At 42.3% G+C, this 16,496-nt stretch overlaps 1 protein-coding gene across 2 annotated transcripts in view; it reads right to left on the bottom strand.

The window, feature by feature from the left end:
- The window catches only part of SCAP (SREBF chaperone), a 68,576-nt gene extending 52,080 nt beyond the window's left edge, over positions 1–16,496 (bottom strand). For both annotated transcript variants that reach the window (XM_081834193.1, XM_081834194.1), the window contains exon 1: positions 16,354–16,496. The gene's annotated coding sequence lies outside the window, so the exon portion shown is untranslated. The remainder of the gene's footprint in view (positions 1–16,353) is intronic.

Genomic DNA, 16,496 nt, shown 5'->3' with positions numbered 1-16,496 from the left:
ATAGTGTAAGGACACAATGTTCCTTTATTTCCACCATCATATTCTGACAGGGTGTTGGATAATTCCGTGTGAAGCAACATCACACAAACATGGTAACACCCCAGTCATATACTGTAACAAGGTCGTAAAATGCACCAGAAAGAGAATTCAGAAACTAAGCACCCCCTTATTTGTCAACACATTTGCTGTTCCTATGTTTGTTGTGTAGATCTGAAAGACCCTGAAAGTAACAAGTTGTACAGACATGTAGAGCTGGATGAAGCCAGAGAACTTTAGATAATATTCACAGTGGCGCCTTGGGTACCTCTTAGCTGGTGAGGAAGTCATACGTCAGTGGTAAGATGCCCCAGGCCTTGATTCCCAGAAACTCAAGTTTAAAGTATTCTGGGAAACATATTCCTCTGCCTGGGACCCCACAGAGATGCTCCCACTCAGAGCCAATGATCCTGAGCTGGGTGTACCAATGGTCTGACTCGGCAGAAAGCAGCTTTTATTTTAGAATTATTATTATTTTTAGAATAAACCTGGAGAAGGTCAGGGATCAAGAGGTCAATTTGAGGTTTTGGGGACATGGGTAATGAAGGTGTTGATTTTTCCAGTTTCTACTAGGCCACATTTAGACAAGGTATTGTCAAGGATATTACATGTGTGGCCTTTTACCTGGGCCTTAAAAGGCTCAGCGTCTTAACAGCTTATCAAAGGATTACCCAGCAGAAGAACTGAAACCAAACCAGCCAATGATGCAACAACACAATAGTGTGATTTGGTGCTTAGTGCTGAAACAGCCTTGATTATAGATCTTATCAAGACTACTACTTGTTCCCACTCTGTTATCAAACAGCAATGGCTACTCCCAAGAAGACAGAACCCCAGAACTTACCTCTCCAAAAGGGTATGGGTGAATGCAATGATAACAATCAATACCAAGATGAAGGTCTAACATGCTTGTATGTTGAGCTCACTGCTTTATGGGCAACCCGCCAGGAGCAATGCCTTCCACATGGGCTGCGTTAGACAGATTTGAGGCTTCACATGGCAGGACAAATAGAGATGTGCTCTCCAAAGCCCAAATTTCCAGCACGTTCGCATTCCTGTCTTAGTGACATCTATGTCAGCTTGCTAATGTCCAAAGAATGGGAAATGGCTGGATCCTCAAAGACGTGTTCTATAGGGAGCTGGCTTCAGGCACCAGGCCCACTGGCAGACCAACTCTGTGTTACAAAGGGGTCCTCAAACGTTACATGAAGGCTGGCAACACCAACTGTGCCATGTAGAAATCCCTTTCAGACAACCTCAGTGCCTGGAGATAATCAGTCAGGTCCTGTATCCATAGCAGTGCCCAGAGGAGGAATGACTGCTGGGAGGAGCGCAGAAATGCCATGGTAAGCCTCCTTCAGCACCACCGGACACCTTCCTCTGCCCCACCTGCAACTAAGCATGTCTCTCCCATATCAGTCTCTTCAGCCACAGCAGGCGCTGTGTATCTCTGACGATTTGACTTCACCCCCAAAGGCACACTCCTCCACTGTCTCCCAAGACAAGATGCCAACCAACAAGCTATGGAGACCAGTGAGTATCTCGTAACATTACTCCAATACCACCAAGCAAACCTGAAATTCCTAAGCAAATGTGTTACATTTTTCTGTGAAAAATACTGACCGACTATAAAGACGCATGGGATTAAAAGCCTGGGAGAAGAGAACAGGCTATATAATACAGGAGGCCTGAGAATACAGCTGGGTGAAATTCAGGCTTGTGAGATCTACTTGTCACTGGAATCCCAAGGTCCACCAACCAAAGTTAGACAATTCGCAGGATGCTTCTGAGCACATCCTCAGCCCAGGAATTTGTTTTCAATCCCAGAACCGAGCTCACAGCACTTTCCCCATGCTTTCTTCATTTCAGCAGACTGATCTGGGAAGACGGGAGCCTTTTAACTGTCCCTACTGAAAAATGAGTGGGCATTTGAGAACCTTGTCATATCTAGAGAAAGTCATGCAGATCTGCCTTCTGCACACTCCACCCTTAGAATAAAGGGGCAGAACAGAACGTAAGCCAGAATGCAAAACAATGCCCACTCTTACACACAATGAATAAGAAGTCCCTTTGAGCTCAGTAGGTCTTCTCCCAAGTAAGGAAGCTTCAGGTCACAGCTAAAATGCAGCCAATAGCTCCCTGCAAGCTAAATGGCCAGTGAACAGCAGCTAGTCGATAAGTGGCTTTCACACATCATATACAAACAAAGCAAGGTAATAAAAATAGTTTTTCTCATTGGCTGCACCCTTGGCTCCTGCCCTTTGGAAATCTATTAAATTTGGCCTTTGGATGCCTCAAGGGACCTGAGGTGGGTATTTTTTATTATTTTTTTAATTTTAATTATTATTATTATTATTATTAAAGCACCATACAGTTAGGATATGAACAGCTCTATCAGTGTAGCAATGGGGAAATGGCAGGTGAAAGTAGAATACCCTTAACCAATCTTAACTACAGTTGAAGTTGTCATGCTTGTGGTCTGGCACCAAATTTCTGCATGGTCTGAAAAATTATGGTTTGTAAGAGCCAACTTTATGGTTTCTACTTGTGAAGAGTAAGAAAGATGAAGAAGGGTGTGCACCAACCAGAAGCTTGTAACGCTAAACCATGGTTTAGCATTATGGCTGACTAGCCCCTTATTTACACTAAACCTCATTTTCCATTTTGTTGCCCATTCACACTTAACTTTCTTGCTTGCTAGCCACCTGCCTGCTGCCCCATAATAATCCCTAAAAGCAAAGCACTGATGATTCCACATGAAGTAAGTTACCTCAGCCTTGAATTCAACAAGTCACCTGGTGGCCATAGGTGACCAGGAATTCCATGCAGGGAATTGAGCTGGTGGGGAAGGGAAAGATCATTCCAACTATCCTCTGAAAGCTCACTTCTCATCTGTGCTAGTTAAAGGAAGAAAGTCTCTTCCACCACAACTTGCATGGAGCTGGCAGAGTGAGGATAAATCACTCTGCCCTTCCTCCACCAGTCAGCTTGACAGAAAGTAATCGTTTTTTACTTGCCTGTGCATCCTTGCTGACTGCAGAGAAGAGGTTTCTTCATCATGGCTAATGTGGAATCGCAGGCTACTGAACTCTTAGCAGACTAGTTCAAAATGTGCAGCTACTATCTTTTGTGACTTATTTACCTTGCTACCATGCTCAGGTAAACAAATATGGCCTAATATGGGAGGTGGATACAGAGGATACCCAAGTTCAAATATCAACTGCACATGATCTCACTTGGCAAATGTTCTTGCTTGGCAATTCCTCTACCGCAGCCCATTCACCCTTCCCTTACTCACGTCTCCCATCCATAGGCTGGCGGCCGGGCTGCCCCCGCCATCCCTGGGTGCCTGGGCAATGGAGAGTCTCCCCCCCAGCCGCCCTGTCATTGTTCTTCCTCTTCCTCCTGTTTGCAGTGATACCCTTATGCCAAGACCTGGCTTCCCCCCACCATGCCCTCTCTCTCCCTGCTTGCTTCAGTGCCATGGGGTTCGCTGCTTCTTCCTGGAGAGTGGCCAGAGTGAGGAGGAGGAAGGGTCTGCGGCGGCCTGCAGAGGGTAGGCCTTGGCATCACCCACAGTGGCCTCCGCTCGCAGAGTGGAGCAATGGCACGTCTGTTACAATTAAGTCATCCAATTTCAATACTAAGAAGTCTACCCTGTCAACAAAAATTGCTGAAGGCAATCCATAGCATTCCTGAATTTTATTAAATTTAGATCCCACCCTTCCTTCCGAGAACTTTAGCTTTTCGTTATGTTGCTAGAGACAGTAGCTCTAGATGAGTTCAGGACTTTGCTGGTGCTTATCTGAATATTTCATCTCAATGTTTGAAAACAAAATTGTAGCATTGAAGCTGCAAAGGTGTAATTTGCTAATTTGCTTCCCTCACTTGGGAAAAGGGCAAAACAAGAAAGCAGCTGGTTTATTCCTTTAAATTGCAATCAAGTTAAGTGAAATACGAGAATGGAGAACTATTTGGCTTGAAGTTATCAAAAGCGATCTGAGGAGAGTTAAAGGAGAAAAACAAGGAAGAGAGAAATGAGACTCCAGGCTACTCTCTCTGGCAATACAATTTCACAATGTCTGCATCATATAACAGGCAGGAAGAGAGACCCCTGATGTTTGTCAATATCATGCGAATTTTCGCACAAAATAAAACACTTGTTTCTATAAACACAGGTACTAGGCAAAGGGTAAAGAGGGTAGCATATAATTCCTGATAACCTTACCCTTTCATTCTGAATTTGTCTAAATCCCTTTCAAACCATACAAGTCAGGGGCATCTTGGGGTAACAAATTCCTATGCACTGTGCAAAGAAATACTTTTTGTCTATCCTGACCCTCCTTCTTTCAGTTTCACTGGGATGGTCCCAGAGTCTAGTACAGTATTATGGTGTGTGTGGTGGGAAGGTGGGTGTGAAATGTCTCTATCTACTTTCTCAACACTATATAATTTTATGCACCTCTTATCATGTCCTCCCTTATTCCGCTTTTCCCAAAACTAAGTGGCCACAAACTTTGTAACTTTTCTTGCAGGAGAGTTGTCACAGATAACCCTGCCCGTTAAATAACCATCCCCAAGATCATCATTGCATAGAAAGGCAAAAGAGTTGTACTTTGAAATAGGATTTTCACTACATTAGTTAAGCAGACACCAGCAATCTCCTACATACTCCAGGCATGCATTCGCTACTCATAGGCGATCTGATCATCAGAATAAAAACCTCCGCACAAACACTTCTCACCTTACTTAGCCAGCCATCATCACCTCATTCTCACTCCTTGGGATTAAGCCCAGGGATTAATTTGGAGCAGTTAATCTCCATATCATTGAAACAGTCACCATATAAAGTTCACTGCTGCCCACTTAACCCCAATGGCTTACCAAAATAAATCCATGAAGCAACCACCCCTCTTCAGACGCAAAAGATGTCTCCATACTAACAATAAAAAGATGACTTAAGAACTAGTACGTCTTAGCTGCCCTAATTCCTTCAGCAATCGTTGGGGCATTTTCATAAGTTCTCAGCTTTAGGTTAGCTCCATTTGAAAATTGCTGCGCAAGTCAGTTTCCTAGAGAAAAAGTTCAGTTTTGAAGACCAAGACTGTGAACTGAACAATGACCCCACTTTGTGAGTATGGTAACAGAGTGAACTCAGTAAGACCAATACACCACTGTTCTCCTTTTTCGTTCTCATGGGAAGAACTGTGCCCTTGCAATATATAGGTGCGCACAAAAGCAAAGTGAGAACAGAGCCCTTCCTATGGTCATAACTGAAGCACTTGTCACTGGAAGCCAGACAATCTTTGCAAATCCTGGCTGACCAGTTCAAGAATTTGAACTTCAAGACCTCTCAGCACTGTGGTTTGTTCTCTGTAGTATGTGTTCTGTTCTATCTTTGTTTAGTTGTGACCGACTCTTTGTGACCCCATGGGCCAGAGCATGCCAGGCACTCCTGTCTTCCACTGCCTCCCGCAGTTTGGTCAAACTCATGCTGGTAGCTCGTTCAACCATCTCCTTCTCCATGCGCCCTCCATCTTTCCCAGCATCAGGGTCTCCTTCTCGTTCAGCATCTCCTTCTAAGTATAACCCTCCATCTTTCCCAGCATCAGGGTCTTTTCCAGGGAGTCTTCTCTTCTCCTGAGGTAGCCAAAGTATTGGAGCCTCAGCTTCAGGATCTGTCCTTCCAGTGAGCACTCAGGGCTGATTTCCTTCAGAATGGAGAGGTTGGATCTTCTTGCAGTCCATGGGACACTCAAGCATCTGTTCTATCTAGTGACACCCTTAGATTAGTATACTAAGGACAGAAGAGGACAGAGGGGAGAGGAAGGAAATATTGAACTAAATAAAAAATCCAGCAATAAACTCTTCTTCACAGGAGGCTTTTAAGCAGAGGTTGGATGCTTTAGTTGAGATTCACTAGATGACTCTATGGTTCTATGAAATGAAGCAAGGTCCACAGAAAAAGGTAGTGCAGCTCTCACTTGCTCCCTTGTAATAAAGCAGGAACACACACGGGAAAGTAAATTCTAACCTGTTATTGCTGATGGGGAGAAAAGAAGCAGTAACACTGAAGCTCATCTGCACTATCCTTTTTAATGCAGGTTTTGCTGGCAGGTTCAGAGCTACCTTGCATTCTTCCATCATTAACCAAGTAAGATTTAATACCAAACCCCACTGCACAAGGCAATGATGGAGCTGCTGTGGGCTTTGAAAAACCGCAGTGAACCAACAGCAATACAATCTTGGCCATAACAGTAAATAAAACGAACAAGGCAAATGTAAAGTTCTCAACAACTGAACTACTCATGAACCTCTCTTTGTTTATTCATATAGCAGCAGCAGAAGTAGCTAGGGAGTTCACCTACAAAGATGATGTAACTAACACCTCGAATTACAACTTCAGTTCTAGAAGATAAAATGTGTGGTGGAGAGAAGAAAAAGGTTTCAGAATCATCTCTCTAATGGAATAGAAAGGCTCCCTTCCCAAAAGAATTGCAGTATAGCAACAATAAAATTTTGAATCAGCACAGTTTAAGCATTTTATCCAATCTTTACTACAATTCCATAGTAGGTGGAAATAGTTTCCCAACAATTAACAGACTTAAGGCAAATCCATGGATTATAACGCGTTCTCATTAAATTTCTATTATTTCAATACATTTTGTTCTACTGCAAGTTTGAGGCTGTGTTTTAATTTGTGAGTCAGAACTACTATTCAGCACCAAAACAGATCTTGCAGAGCCGTTCTCACAAGTCATGGTTTCTCTAGCACTAAGTTTCACAGAACATGTGCCAAAGGTGTTTGCTGAACAACAATTGCAAATATTCCCAAAGCACTACCACACTCCAAATTAGGAAACTGTAAAAGGACAGTGTCTATAATTTTGACTTGTTTAAAAATATCTCTCATCTTTTCATGAACTGATGGTTGATACCTGTATGAACTGAAAAATGCAGAACGGTAGATGTCTTAAAAAGCAATAGTTTTGAGCTACATCAAGGATTCCTTTCCCTGTTAACATTTTAACTTCCTCAACATCTACCACAGAACTTCATCACACCCTGAAGGTTTCTAGGGTTTTCTGGGGTGCAGATGAGGGCCAAGCAAAAGACAAGGACTAATTACTCTGCACAAACCAAGAGGATGTCTTAGAACACAGTTTAACAGTGAACAGAACAATGTACTTTCCAGTTTCCATTTGCTGGCGAATTGCAAACCTTGGTGTGTCAAGTCAGATTCACATCAACCACTGTTATGCTTCCCGAATCATAGTTTGGCTGCTGACTGAACTGAGCATTTGAAATTTTTAGTTGCTGCAACTGGAAAGGCTACTGCTATTATTACCAGAGCCCTCTCCATCATAGTTAGAAAGCATAAGGAACATTATGGTTACAAATTACTAGGCCAGTAACCTCATCCAAATGCTTGCTTTGAGAAGCCTCGGTGGACTGGTATTGCAATTATAGCAGATATTATTCCACAACAAGATAACATCATGTATGAGACTTTTGCGGGGAGGGAAGATGCTAGAACAGAAACTGCAGAACAATGTGGTGTTTTATTTCCATTTCATAAGTTCATTAATAACAATGCATGGGAGCTAGCTGCGAATAGAACCATTTCACTTTGTGTAACTATAAAGAAAAAGGGTTTTAAGTGTTAACCTTATGGTATTTGATCCCAATTAAAATTAAATGGTGCAAGAATTGGCCTTTTGTTGAGAGAATGCTCAGAACTAGGGACCTACATACAACAGGGGTATTAGAATATTGAAGTTTTTGTGGCTGAGATGACTGGCAGAATCCGGGACCAAGGAGAAGAGTTGGTGGAAGAAGATTGGAAAAAATTTAAAGTATATCTTCAAAAATATTGTAAAATTAAGGATTGTTAGAACGATGTTGGAAAAAGAAAATTATGTGGTTTTGGTAGAAATGATATAAAGGATTAAGTAAAAATGAATTGATGAAATTGATGAAAGAACGTAAAATTACATTATATTAAAACAAATTATTAAGATAAAAACAAGGTTGGAAGGATTTGCTGAAATAACAATTTGAACTAGAATACAAAAAGTGGAGGTGTGAGGAGGTCAAGGAAATAAGTAAAGGAAGAAAGTTATGTAAAGGTTTAAACTGTTGTTTTTTGTATTTTTTCTGTCTTTTGTATTTTTCTTTTTTCTTTTTGTAATCCTCAAAATTCTGAATAAATATTATTTTTTAAAAAATAGAATATTGAAGTTTTTGGAATCTGTGCAAATTAGTACTATGTAAAATATGAAATGAGAGTTAAATTCCAGAGATGACAAGCAAGGACCTGAGAGTGAGAGAAGAACAAGAACTCAAGGGCTGGGCCAAGCGGAGGCAAGTTGAAGCAAGAGACAGAAAGGATGTTCATGAGATGAAGAAAGATTAGTAGTACTGAGGTCAGGGATCAGGGAGGGCAGAAATGATGTGGAGATAAAGTGGGGAGGAAAAAAGAAAATAAGGAAAGTGATCAGGTGGCAGAAGAAAAGCAAGTGAGTGATCAGATACAGAATCCCTTCCAACTCTTAGATTCTTAGACGAAAAGGACCACTTCCTCCCATCCCTCAAGCCTTAAGATGCACAACATGAATGTTCTTACTCAACCACAGCGCTTCCCATTGTGAATACAGCATGGAACGACACATAAATTAATCTTACTGCCTTTTAGCTGTGCTTTTGTTAGAGGCAGAAATCTAAGAAAGCAACACAACAGGCTAATTGTCAGAGATGGCATCACAGCACACCCAGTTGTGAACGTATTTCCTATAGCTTTGGCCTAATCAAACAGAGCTCGGCAGCAAGGCAGATGGAGATGTCATTTTACTGACAACTCAATATTTTAGTTAAGCATGGCTGGGACACAAATTCGCGCAAGATTTTTTAAAACTTATCTGCAAGTAACTTCTTACAGCTATGTCGTGACTTGCCTGTCCACGAGTAACAAAACAGTCACACCAGTGAACAAAGCACCACCATCCCAGCTCTAGGACAGAGAAGGTTAAGGATCCTATCATCACCCTTGACATGACAAAGTTGGTGAGCAGAAAAACAGACCGCCATCAAGAGGCATAAATCGAAGGAAATGTTTTGTAAAGAAATGTAGAGAAATTTCATTCATCAAGAAACAAATCCAAATGTGTTCTGAGACAACTGGTCCTTCTTCAGGGAAATTTTGTATATAATACAAGTTCTCTTTAACAAGAAGACAAATCAAGAGAATAGTTTGTATTCCCATCAAATTCACTTTTGTTGTTTACAAAATCCACCTTATGAAGAGCCAAACCATTTGAAACAAACTGCCATCTGATTCTTGAGCACCGTTGGGTGAACAAGAGAAATGCAGGTTTAACCAATAAATATATAACTAATTGACTAAAAACATCTCTGCATCGCTTCACAAACTACTTCTGCTGCATTCCAGAGTTCCCAATACACCTGAACAGCATTTGTCATTAATTTAGCTTAGGTGATTTCAGTCATTTCTGAAATGTTAAAGAGTTTGTACATCAAGACTTGTTTCCTGGGACAGCTGAATAGGTGCTTCAAACCTAAAGATGTCACTCCACAGGTAGAAGACGTCCTCCGCTCAGGGAAAAGCTACAGAATTGTGGCAAGAATGAATGAGATTGAACGCAAAGACCTTGTGCTTGCTCAAAACCTGATGCAAACTCTATGCATATGGAAGAGCTCTCAAACTTTTAAATATCTTACTTTTCAAGTCCTGGATTAGCATTTTTTCCTTCCCACTCACTGATCTCTGGACCCAACCCAATGACCTCATACACAGGATTTCACTCACAAATCCTCAGAGGAGAAACATTTTTTTTTTAGCGGTTTTTGTTTTTATCTTGAGCCTCGTCAGGGAAAAAGGCAAGGTATATATAAATCTATAACAACAACAATAAAAGACTCACTATGTAAGGTGTTGAGAGAAACCTAGCATCTAGTAAAACTATCAACCTTATAATGAACTCTGAATGAAGTGAACAATGTATCCAATAAACAGCCCAAATGCTTAGCTGTGCATACATTCCTTCCCTGTATTCTTTTCGGTGCCTGATGAACATTCTTATTTAGACAACCCTTCTCAGATTAGAAAGTTTGAATGAGTTTTTAATTATTATAGCTTATTCTATTGTGGTTTTAATTTTCTGTACGTTTTAAATTATGGTTGTAAAATTATACTCATTTTTTTTTCTTGTAAACAGCTTTGAGGTTTCTTCTGCAATCAAGTGGTATATACCGTATATTTTTTTAATAAATAAATAAGTACCCTACATCACCAGGACCACCCTGGCTAAAGAAAGGCCCACCACCTCAAAAAATGTACACACGCACACACAAACATATATATATGGCAGTGCACAAGAAATAATAATCAATAATACACATATAAACTCAGCAAATCTACATACGTATGTTATATGTATGGGCAGACTTACTGGAATAAATATGTTTTAACAAGGATCTAAAACAGTTTAGCAAGGGTGCCTGCCTGTTAATAGGCAGTTCCAAAGAACAGGTAGGTGCTGCTATACAAAAATACTGATTTCTCAGAGACTGAGACATCGTGCAGAGTCACAGCAAGGTTTTGATTTTTATCCCACATTTTCCCAGCCTGGCACCATGTCTCTTCCATACGAAATTATGGCTAATCACTATTTTTTAAAAAACAACAACCCAAAACTCAAACCGACACATAGTACTGTCCTTTAAGGGGAGTAGAATAGAAAGATCATAAATATTTAAATGCAGGTCAGAACACACATTTAATATGCACTGCAAAGTTTGCCAGCGTGGCATCTGTGTGCCCCATGGAGGCCGTTTTAAAGCCCACAGGGTTCCGGGAGCCCCACAACACCTTGAGAGAAGCATTCCTATGCAACCAATATAACAGGTTGCAGTGTGTGTGCGCTTGGCTGTGGTGCCCACAACAGTTTAATTGGCTTGCAAATGTGCCCTCAGGCCCAAGGTGGCTGGTGATCTCTGGGGAACTGCCCCCCTGAATTGTAGCAATGGAAGTGTAGGTTAGTGATTAACAATCCATGTTACGCTTGGCTTTTTAAAAAACAAAACAAAAAACAGTTGTAAATTCCACTAGATAAGAGCTTTGAGGATAATGGAGTTTTCTGTCTGAGATAACCAAAGAAATTATGGTAGAAAACACAGGGAATTTCCTTTTGTGAACTCCCGGAGAATCTCTTTCCGGGAGAGATTCCATTTGCTTACCTGTTTCATGCAATACATTATTTCCTATGAAAGTCCTTAGCGCTACACATCTGTAGTATGCAAACAAAGCAATCACAGTTATGGCCAACAGCACTTTCTGTGGGAAAGGGCACTGCAGCAATTGTGAGAATGCCACTGGCTTTTCCGTAACTGCCCAGTTCAAAACCCGCTTTCAATGCATACTACAATCAGGATCGCCTGCATGCAACATGCAACATACTGTGCAAGCTATAGAACTGACACTAGACGTGTACACATAGCACGGTCCCCTTCCACGCTTTTACTTTGCCATGTATTCAAGCAACGTAGTTTTCCCTTTCATGCTGCACAAAACAACTGTCACCACTGCTTCATGACTATAGTATATTATTGGTGTTTTGCCATGGTGAATAATAGGGCTCTGCGCTGAGCCAAATCAGGAATATTCAGAGGGTCAAGGATGAGTCCACCACACACAGCCAAGGATTGCTGTGAGTCAGGTTGGATGGGCCCAGAGCGATCCCTGGCTGTCAGGGGATGGGACACTGGGCAGGAAGAAGAGCCAGACTGAGCCCTACCTGGCTGTCTTCCTGGGAGAAGGTAGAGTCAGTGCCATAGCTCTCCACCCTGTTCAACACCCCTGCCGTGCGGGACCAATGCCTCTGTAAAACAGCATCAAGCCTGTAGAGTGTGGGTACGCTTTGCAAGAGGCTTTCCTGCAGCACTGCACAGGATCAGGACTGTTAAGCAGGAGGATCCAATCCTGTGAAGTGCTGGTTGCTGCTCCTTCATGATCAGCTTCCCACTTGTGAAGGAGGAGCACTGTGCAGGAGCAGATAATCCTGCTTACCAGCTGCAAAGCAGGATGATCTTATACTACACAACACTGGTGCACATCCCCCCCCCACCAAAAAAAAAAAAAAAAACCTTTTTAAAACCTTACTTCCTGTCCATAAACCAAACCAGCTGAGACCTACATTCTTTCTCCTCAGGAAGATTTCATATTGCATCAACCCAGATCCATTTTTTACAAGGAGAAATGTTATCACTCTATCTGCCCTCAAGGCAACATGATGTGAAGTTTATTTCAAAAGGGAACATTTGCATGTTATTTAATGGATAATATAATTAAGTCATCAACTAGGTCTCAACACAGACACTACATTGTTTCATTACTTTTCAAAATATAATATATATAATTTTAAGATTTCTATTCTGCCTCTCTTTAAAAGAAAATCCCTAGATTGCTGACCAACAATTCGTAAAAAATAAAAGTTACACATTTAAAAACAACCACCTAGACATCACATTAAGAGACTAGACTCAGCTAAAACCTGGCTACATAAGAAGGCACATAAAGGCAAACATAATACAGTGGTATCTCGCGTTAAGAACTTAATTCGTTCTGGAGGTCCGTTCTTAACCTGAAGCACCACTTTAGCTAATGGGGCCTCCTGCTGCTGGTGCGCCGCTGCTGTGCGATTTCTGTTCTCATCCTGAAGCAAAGTTCTTATCCCGAGGTACTATTTCTGGGTTAGCGGAGTCTGTAACCTGAAGTGTGTGTAACCCAAGGTACCACTGTAACTGATTACCAAAACTCCCACTTATTTGCTTTCACAACTGCGAAGAAGTCTATCATGTAGACCTGTGCACTTTTTTTCTTAATCACACCGATACTCCTGAAAGCCAAGTTTCTCCCTCACTGACTCACAGGGTTGCAGAGAATGTATTTGAACACACACTAGGAAAATGTGATGGTGAAAGTAATGACTCAAGAGTACAGGTATAGGGCATTGCTAATGCAACCACTTGCTTCATGAAGTAAGCCATTTCCTGTTAGCATCATGAAATAAGCTGTTCACTGTTAACAGACACAGCATCTCTTTGAAGGGAAAAGCATCTTAGCATAGTGAGCAACAACCTGAGCTATGAATAAAGATGTCTTGGTGGCTTTAGGCAAGCAACTGTCCCTCAGCCTCAGTCCCTCCACAGTATGGGAGATAATAATACTAACATACTTTACAGGTCTGTTGCAAGCATTAACACTTGAAAATGCTGTAATAAGTGTTGTTGTGAGTAGTGAAACCAGACTCAAACCCATTGCTTACTTTTAGATGTCATGCCTGCTTTCTCAGGATTTGCGGAAATAAATCTGATGTGAATCTAGCAGTGTTGACAGTACTGCACTTGTGCTATACTGTTTTAGTTTTGTACTTTTTAGATGTTTTAGGTGTTAACAATTGTATTTTTTACTCTGCTACACACTTCTCTGGGCTCCTTTAAGAGGAAGGGCAAGGGAAAAAAAACCCACAGAAAAAATATTATCATCCATTGAAAAAGAAGAATAGCCTGGCAAGCTTGTGTGTGTAAAACTGAGTTCTCTTTCTACTCCAGCCAGAAGCAACATGACATTCCATGCTCATTCTGCTCCTCCAACCTAGAAATTTCCCTCCATTCTATACTTTTCTCATCCCTACCCCCAATGTCAAACCTATGCATGAAGGCCCAACAGGGCTTCCTCAAAGTTAAGTACAGACAGCCCTACTCTGACCCTTCCTACATCCCTAGAGCACACTGAAGACTATACTAGTTTTCGCCCCATATTGAGTTACCTGAGGCCTTGTTCTTATGCGGTCGACATGTGTTTGGGCTGTAAGTCTTGATATTCAAATACTCCTCCACACCCATGCACAGAGCAAGCTAAATAAATCATTGCCTAATGGAGAGAAAGTTAAGACCACTGCCTTTCTCCATGACACGCTAGTTTTCAGCTACAGGGATTTGTGTTAGCATACTTTGAAGGGTTAGCTAGCTTAATCTGTGGCACTAAAGATAAAAAGTCTTGCACTGTCTTAAAAAGGTTGACACGTTTTATTAAAGCATGCACTTATGTGGATTCAGCAGAAAGCTTATGGCACAATAAAATGCGTTAATCTTCAAGGTGCCACATCACCTTTTGTTACCATATATTGCAATGGACCTCACTTGGTAGGTAGCGTATAAGGGTATAACAATTTATTAGTGATATTTACTGGTGGGGAGAGAAGTGAAGCAGGAACATCCTGCAATGTCACCTACCTAACAGGGTTGTTGTAAATATTTTTATTGAACGGACAGACCAAATACTACCCTCAACTCTTAAGAAGGATGGGATTTAAAAAATTAGACTGGTTCATTAACACACATATAACCTCCTCCTCAGCCTGCCCCTAGAAGCCACCTAAGTAAAAGGCGACAAGATCATTTATAAAACTATGCATTGCATGCAGAAAGTGAGTCCTAATATGCTTGGCTGCTCCTTTCCGCTGTATAGTAAACTTCAGAAGAGCATGATCACTCGCGCCTAATGATCCTTCCACTTCTACCCCACTAACCAGGTCATCAACATTGGTTAGGACCAGATCTAAAATGGCTGTTCCTCTTGTTGCTTCTCCCACTTTCTGGACAATGAAGTTGTCTGCAAGGCCAGTGAGGAATCTGTTTGACCTTATGCTCTTGGCTGAGTTTGACATCCAACAAATACCTGGGTAATTGAAGTCCCCCATAACTACTATCTCCCTTCCTTTTGCATGCTTGGCCATCTGTTCCAGGAAGGCATCATCTATGTCCTCCGTTTGGCTTGGGGATCTATAGTAAACTCCCACAATGAGTCAAAACAAAATAAAAAAATTCCTTCCAGTAGCACCTTAAAGACCAACTAAGTCAGTTCTTGATATGAGCTTTCGTGTGCATGCACACTTCTTCAGATACACTGAAACAGAAGTCACCAGACCCTTCTAAATAGTGGGAAGGTGGGAAGGTGGGGAGCTGTGATTTATCTGCCAATTTATTTAGCTGTGATTATCTGCCAATCACCCATTCCCACCACCCTTCTGAGTAATACCCCTCCCCACCTTCCCACTATTTAGAAGGGTCTGGTGACTTCTGTTTCAGTGTATCTGAAGAAGTGTGCATGCACACGAAAGCTCATACCTAGAACTAACTTAGTTGGTCTTTAAGGTGCTACTGGAAGGAATTTTTTTATTTTGTTTTGACTATGGCAGACCAACACGGCTACCTATCTGTAACTCCCACAATGAGGTCCCTGTTATTCTTCTCTCCCTTAATTTTGACCCAAATGCTCTCACTTTGGCTTTGAGGTGAAGGTTGGACTCCTGTAGCTGAAGGCTGGAAAGGAAGGCCAGATAAAAGAAAAGACTTGCAGTACACAGTTAAACTCCGGAACTTCCTTCCACAGGAAGGGGCAATGGCCAACAACCTGAATGGCTTTTTAAATGATGTTTCATGGAGGAGGAGAGGCTCTTCGTCCACAGCTGGAGGCAGTGGTGCTTCCGGATACATTATCTGAACGATAATCTTGATCATTTTATTGTCCTTTTTACCCACTGTTGTCTTTTTAATTGTATATATTGCTTGTTTTATGTTGCTATGGCCGTTGGCTAATGTGAATAAAGTTTATCTATCTACAGTGGCACCTCAGGTTACATACGCTTCAGGTTACATACGCTTCAGGTGACAGACTCCGCTAACCCAGAAATAGTACCTCGGGTTAAGAACATTGCTTCAGGATGAGAACAGAAATCGTGTGGCGGCAGCAGGAGGCCCCATTAGCTAAAGTGGTGCTTCAGGTTAAGAACAGTTTCAGGTTAAAAACGGACCTCCGGAACAAATTAAGTACTTAACCCGAGGTACCACTGTATTGAAGTGTTTGGAATCTGTGCAAATTAGTACTATGCGAAATATGAAATGAGAGTTAAATTCCAGAGATGACAAGCAAGGACCTGAGAGTGAGGGAGGAACAAGAACTCAAGGGCCTTGGCAGGGGGGTTGGACTAGATGACCCTGGGGACCCCTTCCCATTCTGTGGGAAAGCGCTGTGCTGGGTTTCCCCCGCTCGGCCACTGCGGGAACAGGAGGGCTGGGCTGGGTGGGGCACCCTGGGGCCTGATCCAGCCGCAGGGCTCACCTTAGTCCGGGCTTAACCTCTCCCCCTCCCCCTCCCCCTCGCGGCCTACGGGCGCCCCTCCCCCCGCGCCCTTCCCCTCAGCGGCGTCGCCACCGAGAGGAAGGCCGTCACCTCACCTGAGCGGCGGGAAAGCGGAAACTTAAAGAGGGCCGGCTTCCTTCTCTCGCTCGCTCCCTGGCGCCGGCGGCTCCGCTCGCTCTCCTCTCGCGCGCTGCCGCCTCAGCCGCCGCTCCGCCTCTTTCCCCGCCTCAGGCCTCGC

Source organism: Podarcis erhardii (genome assembly GCF_964252035.2).
Source record: "Podarcis erhardii genome assembly, chromosome: 12".
Classification (NCBI taxonomy): Eukaryota; Metazoa; Chordata; class Lepidosauria; order Squamata; family Lacertidae; genus Podarcis; species Podarcis erhardii.
Note: the sequence above shows the minus strand (reverse complement) of the source record. Positions and strands in the feature narration are given on the sequence as shown.